The sequence below is a fragment of the Bactrocera tryoni genome, unplaced genomic scaffold (assembly GCF_016617805.1).
Source record: "Bactrocera tryoni isolate S06 unplaced genomic scaffold, CSIRO_BtryS06_freeze2 scaffold_11, whole genome shotgun sequence".
Taxonomy (NCBI): Eukaryota; Metazoa; Arthropoda; class Insecta; order Diptera; family Tephritidae; genus Bactrocera; species Bactrocera tryoni.
This window is the reverse complement of record NW_024395824.1, coordinates 2553425-2571337: the sequence shown is the minus strand read 5'-3', so window position 1 is coordinate 2571337 and position 17913 is coordinate 2553425. Positions and strand designations below refer to the sequence as shown.

At 38.2% G+C, this 17913-nt stretch overlaps 1 pseudogene; it reads left to right on the top strand.

Moving 5' to 3' along the window:
- Nucleotides 1-2878: 2878 nt before the first annotated feature.
- The window catches only part of LOC120779543, a 28967-nt pseudogene continuing 13932 nt past the window's right edge, over nucleotides 2879-17913 (top strand).

Here is a 17913-nt window from a genome sequence, read left to right as displayed (position 1 = left end):
TTTACACGGATTTGAAGTTACACGGTTGAAAAAATTTTTTTGGTATAACATTTTTAATCTAGTACGGTTTCAAAATCACTATCATGGAATTATGTTTGTTTTTACTACACTTAGCACTATCGCTAAAATGAACAAACATAGTAGCAACTGGGAAATCCCCTTATTCGATAACTCTTACCTACACATTTTGTTCGCATGATATTTACATTGCTGAAATGGATGTCTCCAGCGATGATACCGAATTTAGTCCAGTTCATTGCCAATGTTGGACCACTGCGCTTGTTATCAAGTAGCGGCGAATAATTTTGCAGCTATGTAAATATGTTTTCTTTATTTCTATTCCAATTTTTCTGTTCTTAATTCTGGATTAACAGATTTATTTTGCTTTTTGCTTAATCCGCCAATTTTTCACCTGCATGAATTATGTATTTTAAGTTTTAACGCACAATAAAATCCCATATAAATATACAATTTGTATGTATATCTGAAATTTTATAGTTTTCAACATTTTTTACACGGTTTTTCGAAGTAAATATAGTTATTTATTTCATCTTACACGGTTTTCAGATGACATGGAACGTATCCCCCATTTTACTAACGTAAAACGAACGTATCTACCGTGTAAAAAAAGAGTTGGGTGTATATATAATTTCTTGATCTGGAGGACCTCTTCTATCCGTACATACTAATTTTAACGCCGAAATCGGGGGATGCTATTCTAAATCCCAGCCTTATTGAAAGTTCAAAATTTTGTAAGAATATACAAAAACAAATCGGAATGATTAGTTAATTTCAACATTAAAAAATATTGCGAAAATCAGTGATTTTTCGGAGGGTCACACTGATACGATCCATTAAATGGTTAAATTAATAAAGAAGTAATTATATTTTAAGCTCTTTTCACACTTTTTTCTTTGCCATTTGTATTAGCGCTTATTGGTTCTTATGACTAAGTGTGATATTTGCGTGACCATTACTGCATGTAGCTGCCGCTGACTTATGGTTTTGAGATGTTTGCATTTAAAGTTCAAAATTTAAACAATTGAAAATGCGTGTTTCTCTGATTTATAATGCATTTTACACCAATATTTTCAACTTTTACATCCACTGACACTTCACTAATTCGGTTTTACACATTTGATTTACATTAAATTGTTCAAAAAAACTTTAACTCCATATTTAACTTTAGTTAAAATCCATTTATTCATACAATAACGGGGCATTTCGACAGGATATGGAGTCTTGCTTATGGAATATAATACATTGCACATTTCGTACATTATTTTTATTATTTAACACAACCGTCGTAATACTCGCGCTACTAACCGAAGGCAGTTTTATTTAGGTAATTTTAAATTAATTAGCGCGATTATTACGACGATTGAGTTAGATAATAAAAATAAAGTACGAAATCATAAGTACATTTTCTAAAAAATTTAAGATATTTTCCAAAAAAATTAATGTTTAGTTTAATATTGTTAATTTGCAAAAAAATATAGAAAAGGGATTGGCGAATAAGCGAAGTCTTAAATTTAAGAAACTTATACAAGCACAAATCAAAATATCATTGCTCATTTTAAATTTATTAATTTAATTGAGCAACGATTCCGATTACTTTGGCGGTCGGGTGAAAAACACGAATTTCGGTATAAATTGGGGTATGTGCTGATAGGGGAGCTTCTCAAGAGGGGGAATATGCAAGAATCTCGATTAAAAATTCGAAAATATGTATCAATAACACATAGTACATCCCAATGTTTCACTAAACTTTTTCAAATTTTTTACTTTGTGTATTTAAATATACACTCTAAACATTAAAATAAGTTCACATTTTACTTTTATTTTGTTATATTTTAGCTAAATTTATTAATTTAAAAATGCTGAAATGATTAGATTGTTTACAATTATGATAAACAAAGTTAGTGTTACCATATTTTGTAACGGAATAAATATAAGAAAAAATAAAGTTTATGCCCTCAATACAAAATTCATTATCATGGGATGAATAATGTAAAATCTTCCAGAATTTTCATCATTGTGATAAATTCCGGTGTTGGATCGGCAATGGTTACTTTCTTTTGAAGCGCGGCCGAAGGCAGCCAACTCAACTCGCCAATTCCCACGACAGCCGGTTCTACACACCGGAATTGACCCGGATTTTATCCGGCCAAGGGCTGTTTTTTCGGCGATCTAACTCCATTTGAATTGGTGAGTTTTAATTTAAGTTTGTCGTCATAAGAGCAACGCCTTGCAGCAGGGTTGCTCCGTATCCTCCTGAGACGTGCTGGCATTGAGTCAAACCAGGGCCCGGAGGAATTTTTCTGCTGCGTTTGCGGAAGAAGGCTTCATCCAAACTGGACGGAGCCATCTTAAGACCTGATCAGGCCTAAAGACACGTGCCATGTTGCCAACGCAATACTGCAGACACTAGCCTCTACGGCTGCGCAATCTGCACAGTTCGCGCACTGCGCCGCCACTCACTCCGAGTGGCCAACAGAGGACCTCCACGGTCCCTAGGAGCTCCAACAGACAACATAACTCCCACTCTCTGAACGCTCAGATCTTCTGAGTTGAGCCGGTTTCAACGCAATACGAAAGAGCGAAATAATGGGGGTGGCCTAGCCTTCATTTTGCACAACACCGTGCGCATGCGCACTGTCTAATCCTGAAGACATCGACCGCAGGGATACTAGCCTAGAATGTCAGGGTATAGCTATCTCGAAATATTTAATATATACATCCCCCAGTTACATGTTGCCCTACAGGATATCATCCGAATATAAGCGCGCTACTTCGTGGTGAAAACCGTCTGCTACTAGGCGACTTTAACGCGAACCACGATCTTTGGCATTCCTGCCTGTCAAAAGATCGTAGGGGGATGACGCTGGCGGAACAGGTTGACGATTCGACATTCTGGGCAATGAATGATGAATCCCCCATTAGAGTTATGGGCACTTGTAATAGCTCGCCCGATATTACCATTGCTAGTGGTTGTCTGATAAATAGCATAAATTGGCGACCTATACTAACTCTCGCATCAGACCATCTGCCCATAATTATCTCGATCGAGAAACAGCGATTTTGTTTATGTGGACAACCGCACCTTCGTTAACTTTAACATATCTAACTGGGTCGGCTACACAGAATTTATTGAGAACAACTTCAACGCTTTACCCATTCCTACAGACGTATCCGTTGGCGAACGTCGATTCCGCAAGATGATTGTAGCAGCTACCGCTCGCTTCATCCTGGCTAGAAGACTAGCGGAAGACGAAGTAGCCGTTTTAGCTAATGAGCGTGACACCGTACACCATTCCGATCCCAGGGATTACCGAATAAGGAATCTCAACTTGGAGATTCGACGATTGGTAAACCATCATTAGCGGACGAAATCGATACAGCACTTGAAATCCTGCAACCTCTCCACCGGTGTGAGTAAGCTGTGGTCTACTGTCAAGGCTTTGTCAAACCCGAAGAGACAGCATGACCGAACTGAAGTTCAATGGCCATGCCTCTTCGGACCCGAAGAAGTGCGCGAGCTACTTCAGCCGGCAGTTTACACTGCACCATTCGGTAGACAAAACCAAGCGATGTGTTACCCGACGGCTGCGCAAAATGCCAAAAAACTGCGCGCCGTTTTCACCGATGAGGAGGTTCAGAATATCAGCAACAAAGCGAAGTCATGTAAATAAATCCATTGGTCCTGATGGAATCAACATGCTTATGCTCGACGGGAGTAAGCTACCTCACCAAAGTCTTCAACCTGTCGCTGACCGCACTTCTAATAACCGATGTGTGGGAAATCAAAAAAGTGGTCCCACTACTCCAACCTGGGAAACCCGCCAACAAAGGGGAGTCCTATCGTCCGATCACTCTCCTCTCCCCAGTAGTGAAGACACTTGAGGCCTTGCTACCCCCGACCTTAACTCACCACCTGAGCCGTGGTAACCACCAGCAAGGATACCGAAAAGTGCACAGCACTACTACAGCACTTAGCCTCATAAACGCTCAGATAGTTCGTGGCCTCAACCAAAAACCACCCTGTGAGAGAACGATCCTCGTAGAGTTGGACTTGTCAAACGCTTTTGACACAGTCATCCACACAACGCTACTGCAGGACATTGAAAAAACCACGCTTCCTCCAGGGCAGGAGAGGTGGACCATGAACTACCTGAGCGGTCGTCAATCATCCGTACCATTTCCAGGCGAAACATTACTGTTTAACTTCTACATCTCGAAACTCCCAGATGAGTTTGCATAACCTTGTACACAGATGATTGCACGATATTGACGACGAGCAATGGAATCGATGGCATGCGTTCAAAAATAAACGACTATCTCTCCGACCTTTCTCGTTTCCTAACTGCACGGAACCCAACACTTTCCCTCACCAAGTCCACAGCGACCATTTGTACGAACTGGACGAAGGAGTATAGACTTGAGCTTAATATTGCAGTTGATGGCGTCAAAAGTCCGACTATCAATAATCCGAAGATTTTAGGTGTAACTTTTGATAGTCTATGCTCCTTCACTTCTCACACGACAGCAATCGGCCGGCCGGTCCTCAATTACGCCGCAACAATATGGTCGCCTGGATGCAGTGGTACGCAGATGAGGAAATTTCAGACCTGCCAGAACACTGCACTCCGGACCACGACAGGATGCCTCTTGATATCTCCCATCGATCACGCTTATGCTTCCAGTTAAGGAGCATAATGAACTCCTCTCCAAGCAGTTCCTGCTAGAATGTTTTCGTAGAAATCACCCCTGCAGCCACTAAGTCCACGAGGTCTTTCCGTCAATACGCCGACCGGACTTCGGACGCAACTAACTTCCGACAGGTACTGACCGCCATTTACAGTGGAGCTATCAACACCTTCACTGACTCCCTTCCAGTGAATGGCGTTCTTTGAGCCAAATCACCACCCATCGCAGACGAAGAGCTCGAGTTGCCGCGAGAAACGCGTTTGACCCTAGCGCAGCTACGTTCTGGATATTGTAGCAGGTTAAGCTCCTACTTGTTCAGAATAGACCCCGACATATCCAATACATGTCCTGCATGTAATGTGTCTTCGCATTGCCCGACAACCCCACTCCTCTGACACCTTTTTCCCTGTGGTCCAACTCCGTCGAAACTGCACGTCTCCTGGGCCTCCCGTTAGATGACATCGACGACAACTTGGATAATCCCCACCACTCTAACGAAGATTAGATAACTCCGTTAAAACAACAACAAAAGGCGTCAACTCAAAAAGGAGGATAGGAATTCTATGCGCAAAACTAATGTGTTATTTTTATCCTGTCATTAGGGTATTATTTGTTTTCTTCATGCCTTTTGATTCTTCTGTAAAATATGTACGTAAGGTAACACTGATTATTAGTTAGAATGTAACTCTTTTGTATTGTGTGAACAAAAATAATTGAACAAAAGTTAAATATTGAGTAAAAGTTATTTTTGCACTATTTAATATAACGTTAGAAACGAATTGGTGAAGTGTTAATGGATATAAAATTTAAAAATATAAGTGTAAAATTCATTATAAATCAGAGAAACACGCGTTTTAAATAGTTGAATTTTTTCCAGTCATTGGTTTATTATTTGTCTTTTTTATTTTTTTCGTTCTTCTGCATAATATGTACGTAAGGTAACGCTGAATGGCAGTGAACGCACAACGCCAGGAGAAGGCGAACCCGATTCCCCAATCGATGACGAAAGAGCAAACGTTCCATCGCCCGACCAAGAAGATGTTCGAATAGCAATTACCCGTCTGAAGAACAACAAAGCGGCGGGGGCCGATGAATTGCCGGCCGAGCTATTCAAACACGGCGGCGAAGAACTGATAAAGAGCATGCATCTGCTTCTTTGTAAAATATGGTCGGACGAAAGCATGCCCAACGATTGCAATTCAAGTGTGCTATGCCCAATCCACAAAAAGGGAGACCCCACAATCCGCGCCAACTACCGTGGGATAAGCCTCCTCAACATCGCGTATAAGGTTCTATCGAGCGTATTGTGTGAAAGATTAAAGCCCACCGTCAACAGACTGATTGGACCTTATCGGTGTGGCTTTTGGCCTGGAAAATCTACAACTGACCAGATATTCACCATGCGCCAAATCTTGGAAAAGAACCGAGAAAGGAGAATCGACACACACCACCTCTTCGTCGATTGCAAAGCTGCTTTCGACAGCACGAAAAGGAGCTGCCTTTATGCCGCGATGTCTGAATTTGGTATCCCCGCAAAACCAAAACTTCTGTGTAAACCGACGTTGAACAACATCAAAAGCTTCGTCAGAATCGGGAAGGACCTCTCCGAGCCGTTCGATACCAAACGAGGTTTCTTTTATAAGAGTGTACAGCTGCTGGCGTATACCGATGATATTGATATCATCGGCCTCAACACCCGCGCCGTTAGTTCTGCTTTCTCCAGGCTGGACAAGGAAGCAGAGAAAATGGGTCTGGCAGTGAACGAGGGTAAGACGAAATATCTCCTGTCATCAAACAAACAGTCGTCGCACTCGCGACTTGGCTCTCACGTCACTGTTGACAGTCATAACTTTGAAGTCGTAGATAATTTCGTCTATCTTGGAGCCTGGAAATACAACGCAGGATAACTCTTGCCAACAGGTGCTACTTCGGACTAAGTAGGCAATTGAGAAGCAAAGTCCTCTCTTAACGAACAAAAACCAAACTCTATAAGTCACTCATAATTCCCGTCCTGCTATATGGTGCAGAGGCTTGGACGATGACAACAAGTGATGAGTCGACGTTGCGAGTTTTCGAGAGAAAAGTTCTGCGAAAGATTTATGGTCCTTTGCGCGTTGGCCACGGCGAATATCGCATTCGATGGAACGATGAGCTGTACGAGATATATGACGACATTGACATAGTTCAGCGAATTAAAAGACAGCGGCTCCGCTGGCTAGATCATGTTGTCCGAATGGATGAAATCACTGCAGCTCTGAAAGTATTCGACGCAGTACCCGCCGTGGGAAACAGAGGAAGAGGAAGACCTCAACTCCGTTGAAAGGACCAGGTGGAGAAGGACCTGGCTACGCTTGGAATATCCAATTGGCGCCACGTAGCAAAAAGAAGAAACGACTGGCGCGCTGTTGTTAACTATAATCGCGTAAGAGCTGTCTACGCCAATTAAGAAGAAGAAGAAAAAGGTAACACTAATTGTTAGTTAGAATGCCAGGGGTATTCTTTTTTCGACACAATAGAATTTTGAACAACCCGGTGTTGGACCAACCAGGATTATTTTTTTGAAGAGCCGCCTGCTAAAAACAAATTTGGCACAAAAGAACTATAAACACCGCGGTGTTGGACCTACCTGTTTTAGTTTAAGTTTGTCGTCACTGGAACAACTCCTTGCAGCTGGGCTCCTCTGTATCCTCATGACTCGTGCTGACATTGAGCCGAACCCGGACCCGGAGAAATTTTTCTGCTTCGTTTGCGCTAAAAGGCTCCATCTAAACTCCACCTCGGTCAGGTGTAACACATGCAATGGATGGCGTCATGTTAAGTGTAACTTATGAAAAATTAGATGATATTCGTGAATTTTTTAAGAGGAGTTTTCGTGTACAGCTGTGCTTTCGTGTTCTTAGAAATTTGTTTTATTTATTTAATTCGTATAATATTTAAAACTTTGCGGTGAAATTATCTGAATTAAGTGATCCATTAAGATAAGTATCACTATATCACAGCTGCTTGCGAGTTTCTTACTTTTGTGTGTTACAGTGCATCTCAAACTGCTCGCTACATTGGTTGTTATCTTTGATAACCAACTATTTCTATTGCATTCATTTGTTACAAATATTTTTGTCATTGCTCTTTTTACTTTACTTTACGCGCAATGGTTTGAATGAGATTGGTCGTGAGCTTGAAACCCTTTCTGAAAAATTTAGGCATTATGAAACGTTGTTTCAATCATTTTAATGCCTAAATGTGCAGGAAGAGAACCCAAATCATCAATCTTGCATCCCCTTGTCCTCAAGGAGAGAAGGTTCCGTCTGCTCAGAACACAGAGAAAACTGTTACTGAATACGGTAAGCGAAATACCTCCAAGTCAGCTAATAAAAACTTAGTTGTAATACCGCGGAAAAAGACACTTTTTATCTCGAGACTTGCTGCGGATACCACAGTCGATGATATAGTCATCCGTACATTTAATTTCAAATACAACAAGGATATTTCCTCGTTTAAGATCGACGTATCCGCTGACAATTTTCAATTGATACTTGGCAACTCATTCTGGCCACCTGGGGTCTTTGTGCGCGAGCTAACGACATAGCCTCGCTCCGAGTCACACACACACTCACATACATCTTATCTGCTAATATACATCCTAAACAAAGTCGAACTATGTAAACCGATAGAACTTGTTTTGACATACACTATCAGCCAAACAATAGAAATGCATTCTCGACATATAAACAACAAACATCTGGCAATGGAATAATCCACTGCGATAACCACCTCCGCATCACAGCAATAACAAACAAGTGATAGCAAAATAACAGATATCGAATTACAACAAAGTTGAAAGAAGATAACAGCAGCTGCATTCCATAAGTATAAATAGCACTAAGATTATAAAATGTAGTCAGTAAAAATTATGAATAAAAAAGGCAAGACGAAAATAAGTGTACTGCCCAAATAAATATAATTTCTTTTACTCGCGACAAATAACAGTTTGTTAACTGGGGGCTCAACCGTTCTTTTCGTTTGAACTCAACCTGCCATATCCTGACATAAAGGGATAAAACTAAAATCCACGTTCCTGAAGAAAAAAATAAGTTCCTGAAAAATTGGAAGCAGCACCGATAAACATCGGAATCACACTGGAATCTCATAAAAAGAGACAAAAACTGTTCAATTTGCGTCGTTCCTTATTGAACACCAACTTCGATATGTATGCATAGGAGATTGCAAATCTCAGGGCTCAAATTGTTGCTTTAACTACATCTCTAACTGAGAACCAACAATGAGTGGCTACCCTGGAGAACAGTCTGCCATCAAATGTGACAATTACGGATCAGCACGAGTACTGCAAACCAAATATAATCAACGAAATGCAGATTAACCTGGATATTTTTAAAGCATTGCCAGACTTCACGGCAATATAAATCAATACAGATCCTGGAGAAAACGTGCGTGGACGCACATGGAAAACATAAAAGAATATGCCACAACCCCGACATATTATACCGCACTTTCGATATTGGATTCGAAAATTCAAGGAGAAGCAGCCGATATTTTAATCAACCACAACACGAAGTTCAACTTCTACTCAATCATAAATCGCCTCGACTACATGTATGCGGACCAGAGACCTTTTTGCGTCTTACTAGACGAAATGAAAAGGATTACGCAAAACAAACTTACACTGGCGGAATTTCATTGCGAAGTCAGCAGGGCATTGAATCTTGCTCTAACAAAAATTGAAATGGGAAGCTCAGGTGACCCATTAGAAATGCAAAAGTATGCGAATCTAGAAGCCGTCAGAACGTTTATTCATGGCTTGAACAGCAAGTATACAAGCGGCACCCTCTACAGCCACAATCCAAAGGATTTAGAAACCGCCTACCCCATCGCAAGTACGATATATCACGACAACGAGAAATTGCAATTCGATTTTCCTCAGTACGATGACTACAGGAAATACAATATGCCACATCAACACGTTCAAAAGAGAAGACATCATGAAGAAACACGTGCACCCAGGCAGTAACATCAACCCTTTCAAAACAGAAGATACCGCGATGATCAGCGAAGATATAGACCAAACGTGCAAGTGCATACACATATACACAGAGTGCACCCACCCCACAGTGCCAAACAATGGACGTAGATTCCTCACGGCAATACAGATGACCCACCAACTTCAACGCTGCACCTTTACAAAACAACTATAACCGTCAAATGCAAGGATTACCTCCAAATAATCCAATTCGAGGAGATCCACAGAAGAGGCACCAAAATCCTTCATCTTGTAACTACATACAACGCACCAGAGAAGATGCAACGAGTAAACCAAATACATAAAGAAGAACTAGCCTCTCACACCACAACATGGCGGCGATGAATTACGATCACCTGCTACAAAACAAAGTACCGATTATGTATATAAGACAGGCTTTGTTTTTCTCAAGCGAGTGAATCAATTGCCGTGTCTTCAACGCCACTGCAGGGATACAGGCAAAGCAGTTAATATCCTCATCGACACTGGAGCAAAAAACAATTACATAAGTACCAAATGTAATATCGGTGAGTCTATTCCAATCAAACCCACAAAAGTAAAAATTCTTCATGGTTTCTCAATATCAAAATCAAAAAAAAATAATATCAGTGTTAGATAATTTCCTTACATTTTTTTCAAACTGATGCATTAGAAGAAATATAAATCTGAAATTGAAAAAATAATGCAACAAAATGAAGGTACTAACTCAATATTACCATTTACTACCACTGTACAAGCCACAATTAGGACAAAATCCGAAGATCCTATCTGGACAAAACAATATCCGTACCCTATATCTGATAATGATTTTATTAACAAAGAAATTATTAAACTTTTAGAAAGTGAAATAATCCACCCTAGTAAAAGTCAGTACAATTCACCCATTTGCACAGTTGCTAAAAAAGGTACCGACGAACAAGGGAAACCTAAACGCAGAATGGTTGTAGGCTTTCAAAAGCTAAACGCTCAAACTATTACAGATAGATACCCCATACCTGATGTAGCTACGACTATACAAAATCTTGGTAATGCAATTGGAATCTGGATTTCACCAGATTCTTATTAAGGAATCTGACAGAGAGAAAACAGCTTTTAGTGTAAATGGAGCCAAATATGAATTTCTTCGCATGCCTTTTGGACTGAAAAATGCTCCGTAAATTTTTCAAAGGTGTATCGATGATATCCTGAGACCATATATTGGCGAATTTGCGTATGTTTATATAGACGATGTTCTCATTTACTCTTCTTCTCCAGCAGAGCATGTCGAGCACATACGCATTATTATAAATGCACTTCATTCAGTTAACATGAAGATTTCCAATGAAAAGACTCAGTAGAATATTTGGGGCACATAATTAAATACAATAAAATCACCGTCGATCCCATAAAAAGACAAGCTATAAAAGATTTTCCCACCCCTACTTCACGCAAGGAGCTTAGATCTTTTCTGGGTCTCGCAAACAATTATCGAAAATTCATAAAAAATTTTGCAGCCATTGTTAAACCACTTACCACGTTTCTCAGAGGAGACAACGGTAAAATATCAAAAAATTAAAGCGCAAAAATTAAAATTACATTAGATGAACCTGCAATAGCAGCATTAAGTCGAACAAAAGAAGAACTTCAAGCTCAGGTTGAACTTTTCCAACCAAATTTCAGCAAACAATTACTCTACAAATGAGAAAGAGTTTCTCGCAATTGTGTGGTCCTTACAGAAACTCCGAAATTACTTATATGGCAAAGCAGACTTAACTATATACACCGATCATCAATCGGTAAATACAAAATTAAAAAGATGGAAAAATTTCATCGAAGAATATGGTGCTAAAATGACTTACAAACCTGGACATCAGAACGTTGTTGCCAATGCACTTTCCCGCCAACGAATTAATAACACATCTAATTCTAATAATTCCCAACATTCAGCACAATGCTCTCCTATAGAAAAAATTAAACGTGTAAAGCAACCCTTAAATTGCTTTAAAAATCAAATTATTATAAAACAATCAGACACAAACCCCACCCAAGTATCATCCCAAAATATCTTTTCTAACAGTAGACATACAATTTTTTTTAACACTAAAACTGAGCTATTGGACAGATTAAAAAATGTAATCAAACCACAAGTTGTAAAAGCTCTACAAATAAATGAACAAATATTATTTTTCGTTGAAAATGAAATTATCAGTGCATTTCCCAGTGTGTATTGTTCTAACTCATAAAACGGTTGAAGACATAAACGAAATCAAAAGACAAAAACAAATCATAAATGACACATATAGACGTGCACACAGAAATTACAAAAATAACGCACAGGAAATTTCGTTAAAATATTACTGGCCAAACATACGAGACGCTTGTAAAAAAGAAGTACAAGACTGTGAAATCTGTCTAACAAACAAATACGAACGCCGACCAAACAAACAACCGATTGGTGCAGCACCAACACCAAACAAAGTAGGAGAATACATACACTTAGATTTATTCTATATGAGCGATAACATATATATACATTAGCTCAACTGACAAATACTCAAAATTTTGCCACTTCAGACTAATACCTTCAAGAAAAGATATATACAAGTATGTCGACGAGATACTTTCACAAATATACCCAAACGCAAAGTTTCTAATGACTGATAACCAATTATCATTTACAAGCTTATGTGCACTACAAAAGGTTACAAATAGCGCAAACCAAAACGCCAGCGTTTCATTCTACTACAAACGGGCAAGAAGAGCGTACGCACAGCACAATAATTGAACTCGCGAAAGTTTTGACAGACCAGCACAATTCAGCACCTGAAGAACAGATATTTGAAGCCGTTCGGCAATACAATAAAACGATCCATTCGGTAACCAACGAGAAACCCGAGGACGTGTTCTTCAATCAAAAGGGGTATCCTGACATCCACGAACGTCTACAAGAAAAGCGTCTTACGTTATCAGAATCGTAATCGAAAGCAGCTGAATTATAGACAAGGTTACGTCATATTTGTGAAGATGCACAGGCGAAATAAAAACGTGAAAAAAATACGCGAAACAAATTGTTAAAGAAGACAACGGAAGGAAGGTAACAACAAATAGGGGACGTGTTATTCACAAAGATAACATAAAAGTACAGGCATGTACAGAATAATTTTTCTTCTTTATTATACTACCGCATTATGCGACAACATAATTGATTTAAAAAACAAAAAATATGTGCTTGTTGAAACTGACCCGGTTTACATTTACCAGAATAGTTCGTTTTTATATCACATTTCAAATTTGTCCAACATCCTTGCACCTTACGAAGAGATAATGAAATCTTCATATAATTTAGAAAACCAGCCTGAAAAAAAAATATTAGTAAATAAAATTGAGACTTTAAAAAATCAACTCATTCCAAATATTTACAGGCTTAAAAGATCAATTAACTTTCTTGGTTCTGCGCTAAAATTTATAACTGGTACACCAGATCATGACGATCTTATAGAAATCAAAACGTCAACTAATATGCTAATAGAAAATAATAATAAACAAAAAAGCATTAATTCGCAGTTTGAGAGAATACTTGAAACACTCGATGCTAAAGCAATAAATGAGAATTTAATTATAGCAGAAATTTATAATGAACTGTAAACAACTACAAACACTATTAATTTTGCGAAAAATAACAATTTTTACTCTGGCACACTTAATTTAAATGATGTGCATGAATTAATAAACCATGAGGAGTTGGATCTCCCCTTATTAATATATTGGAATATTCTGACATCCATATTTGTTACTTAGAATAAGCTATAATTACAATTTACAAATATCCAATACTCGAAACTAAATGTAGACTATATAATGTATACCCTTTAGCACATAAACATGGTAAAATAGTTTTAGATCCTAAGATAGCAAAATGTAATAATTATCAAAGAATTTCAAAATGTAAGAATTATTTCAGTAGTTTTATTTGTAAATCAGAACCCTCTGATAATTGTACTACAAAAATTTTAAACGATAAATCAGCACAATGCGAAACAATTCATGAAAATAACGCTCCAATTCAAATTTTAGAAAGCGGTCACCACTTGACAGATTATGAGCATTCTTGGAATAATATGCTATATGGCCCTAAATTAATTCATTTTTCAGAATCCACAAACATAGATGGTATTACATATTACAACCATCAACAACAACTCAGAGAAATCATACACAACCAGCACAGCGAAAAACTTGAAGTACTCCGCATTCTTTCCTCGAAATCAATTTACAAGTTCAGTAATATACAGGAAATTTCAACGTTTTTAATTCCTGTCGAAGAAAATCCAGTGCAGTTCACATTTATTATCATTATGGCATTTCTTACCTTCACGACTACTATTTATGGTTTAGTACACCTCTGCAAATATTGCCAAAATGTTAGAATGCTCAACAGACAACGACAAATCGACGGCTTATTTGAAATCGAACTGAACCGCCTACACCAACAGCAATTAGCAGCAAAGTAGCGAGGACGCTCCATTTTAACACGGAGGAGAGTTAAGGAACATGTGTTACTTATCACATTTTTGTACCGAATACATAAATTATCAACTGGCAACCTAAACAAACAATAACAATAGTCTCGCCTAGTATCATAAATGTAACAAACAAAATGTATGTACGAAAATGTAAACTGCACTATCAATACAACAAACCAAATGTATCTAAACAAACAATATATCTGTAAACAAACCTAAACAAATAATATAATCTGTATCTAACAAAATATCAACTAGCAAAAAGTAAACATACTAGTTAGTATCAATAGAAGTAAGATTATGAAAAATAGGCAGTAAGAAATTATGAATAAACAAGAAAAAACGTTAACTTCGGCTGCACCGAAGCTAATATACCCTTCACAGGTGCACTTCTTTTAGTTACTATGTGTTCAGTTTGTATGGAAGCTATATGCTATAGTAATCCTATCGGAACAATTTTTTCGGAGATTAAATTGTTGCCTTAGAAAATAATCTATACCAAATTTGGTGAAGATACATTGTCAAATGTGAAAGTTTTCCATACAAGAACTTGATTCCGATCGTTCAGTTTGTATGGTAGCTATATGCTATAGTTATCCGATCTGGCCAATTTCTTCGGAGATTACATTGTTGCCTTAGAAAATAATCTACACCAAATTTGGTGAAGATACATTGTCAAATGTGAAAGTTTTCCATACAAGAACTTGATCCCGATCGTTTCGGAGATTAAATTGTTGCCTTAGAAAATAATCTATACCAAATTTGGTGAAAATACATTCTCAAATGTGAAAGTTTTCCATACAAGAACTTGATTCCGATCGTTCAGTTTGTATGGTAGCTATATGCTATAGTTAACCGATCTGACCAATTGTTCCGAGATTACATTGTTGCCTTAGAAAATAATCTATACCAAATTTGGTGAAGATACATTGTCAAATGTGAAAGTTTTCCATACACGAACTTGATTACGATCGTTCAGTTTATATGGCAGCTATATGTTATAGTGGTCCGAAATCGGTTCGGTGATTAAAGTGAAAGGAATGAAATTTTGTTCAAAAATATCATGTGAGCATATACAACAACAAAAAAGGTTCAACAAAGTCATTGGAAAACAGAATGCAAAAATGCGGGGGATTTCTCAATCGATAGAAAATACGACTTCAACGGAACAAACTTTTTTAAGATTTTTTCAACTACATACTGGAAATAAACTAAGCCACCTAGTTTTGAAATAGACAACATAGGCTCGTACTCAACTTGAAAAAAATCGCAAAACATTTTTAATTCTTCTGTGTTCAGAGTGTAAATTGAAAAATGTTTGAACAATTTGAAGGCCATGATTTCAATGTTAAAAATTGCATCGAGTTTGAAACGATACAAGTCATAATGAGCAGAATTGTGCAAAATGTGAGCTGGCCAACAGCTCAGAATTGAAATCTCTTTTTAACAAAGAAAAAACATTTTGGGAACCTTCTCGATTCAATTCACCGAAGTTGACAGGGGCATTATCGGCTACAAAAGCTGATATTTGTTCTTGAAATTCTTAAAACTGTCGCAATTAAATTGGTAACAGTGGCAAAAATCTGGGAATTTTCACGAAAATCAGGGAATCAGTGCCGAAGGTCAAAATCAGGGAATATGGTAACCCTATATATATACAAGTATATATGCTCTATATAACGAATACACTGATCGACACATCCGGCATAAGATTTTATAGAAAAGGAAAAATCAAATGCAGTATATGAGAGTCAGATTAGTATCGACCCGATATTATCCATTAATTATTATAAGCCACATGCTAAAAAAAATGTTCCCTGCGTTTCATTAAAGTACCTTACATACAATGACTAATCACATGGTGTAAAGTCAGTCGTATGTTCGAAAGTTCTGATATTAGTTATATGGGGGGCAGGTCATGTTTTCACCCAATTTTACTTATTTTAGGCAAAAATGTACACTGTTATAAGTTATACACGTTTTTTAATTTTCATTGAGATGACGCAAATATTGGCCAATATATGCAGCATGAAGCCACCGGAAAGTTCGATAATCTTTATATAAAGTATATGGGGGCTTAGAGAAGTATTGCCCAATTCAACCTATTTTTGATACTAAAAGGTATTATCATAAGGGAAAGATCCTCCTTTCATTTCAATTGTATATCCCATAAATTGACCGTTATCTTTGGCTAAAATTCAACTATACATATTGAGGTTCACATATTCGGTACCTAGCGGCTTGAACACTTTGTTTGGATTTGGACAATTTTCGGTCATAAGGTGGCATACTCTAAAGGAATTGTTATTGCAAAATTTTACCCCGTTATTTAATTACTTCTTGATTTATGTACTGGAAAGTGAAAGAAACAAAAGGATTTTAAAATTGTGTTATATGGAAATATTTTTGACAAATATTTTTGGAGATATTTTTGAACTGTGACAGGAATATAATAAGAATGTTACGTACTCAATTTAGTCGAGATCAGTAGGTCAAGTTCCGAGATATGTGATTTCTCCAAAAAATGTGTGGTGCCACGCCCATCGTCCAATTTTCACAATGTCTCCTATAAAGACTTCTCTTACCGTCTCAGGGGTAAAATTTAATGTTTCTGGCGTATGTAGTTATTGATTTATCGTGATTTTAGTTGTTTTGAACAGTACCGTAATACAGGGAGCAACTGTCGGGAGGCGTCCTTTTCTTTTGCTCTTAGTAAATTTGGTTGTTCTAGCTTTAGAGGTTTATGATATATGTACATTAAACTTATTAGAGGGCGGGGCCACGCCCACATTTCCATAATTTCTTTCCCACAAGTGCACAAGTGGATGGAGTCATGCGTAGAAGTTCACGCAAGTGAGGAAAGTTATGTGATCGCCATTCACTTGGGGAGTGGCCAGAAACGATTGTTTTACATATGGCTCAAGCAGCTTATGACTTCCGGTTTTGACCAAGTATCCTGTGGGTAGCCTGAGAACATCCGTTTAAAGGCGAGCTAAAGTGAGAAGGCGAAAGCTTCCTACATAGGCTTGTGCGCTGGGTTTGGGACCCGCCACGTAAAAACCAACCCCAAAGAAAAATAACAACCAGCCTCGGATGAGAGGAAGAACTGATAAGGAGCCTGCAACAGCTACTTTTTAAAATATAGTCGGATGAAAGCATACCCAAAGATTTTAATTTAAGTGTGCTCTGCCTAATCCACAATCTGCGCCAACTACCGTGGGATAAGCCTAATCAACATTGCGTATAAGGTTCTATCGAGCGTAATGTGTAAAAGATTAGAGCCCACCGTCAACAAACTGATTGGACCTTATCAGTGTGGCTTTAGACCTGGAAAATCAGCAATCGACCAGATATTCACCATGCACCAAATCTTCGAAAAGACCCGTGAAAAGGGAATCGACACACTCCACCTCTTCGTCGATTTCAAAGCTGTCTTTGACAGCACAAAAAGGAGCTGCCTTTATGCCGCGATGTCTGAATTTGGTATCTTCGCATAGCTAATATGGCTGTGTAAACTGACGTGGAGCAGCACCAAAAGCCTCGTCAGGATCGGGAAGGACCTCTCCGAGCCGTTCGATACCAAACGAAGTTTCAGACAAGGCGAATTTCTTTCGTGTGACTTCTTCGACCTACTGTTGGAGAAAATAATTCGAGCTGCAGAACTAAACC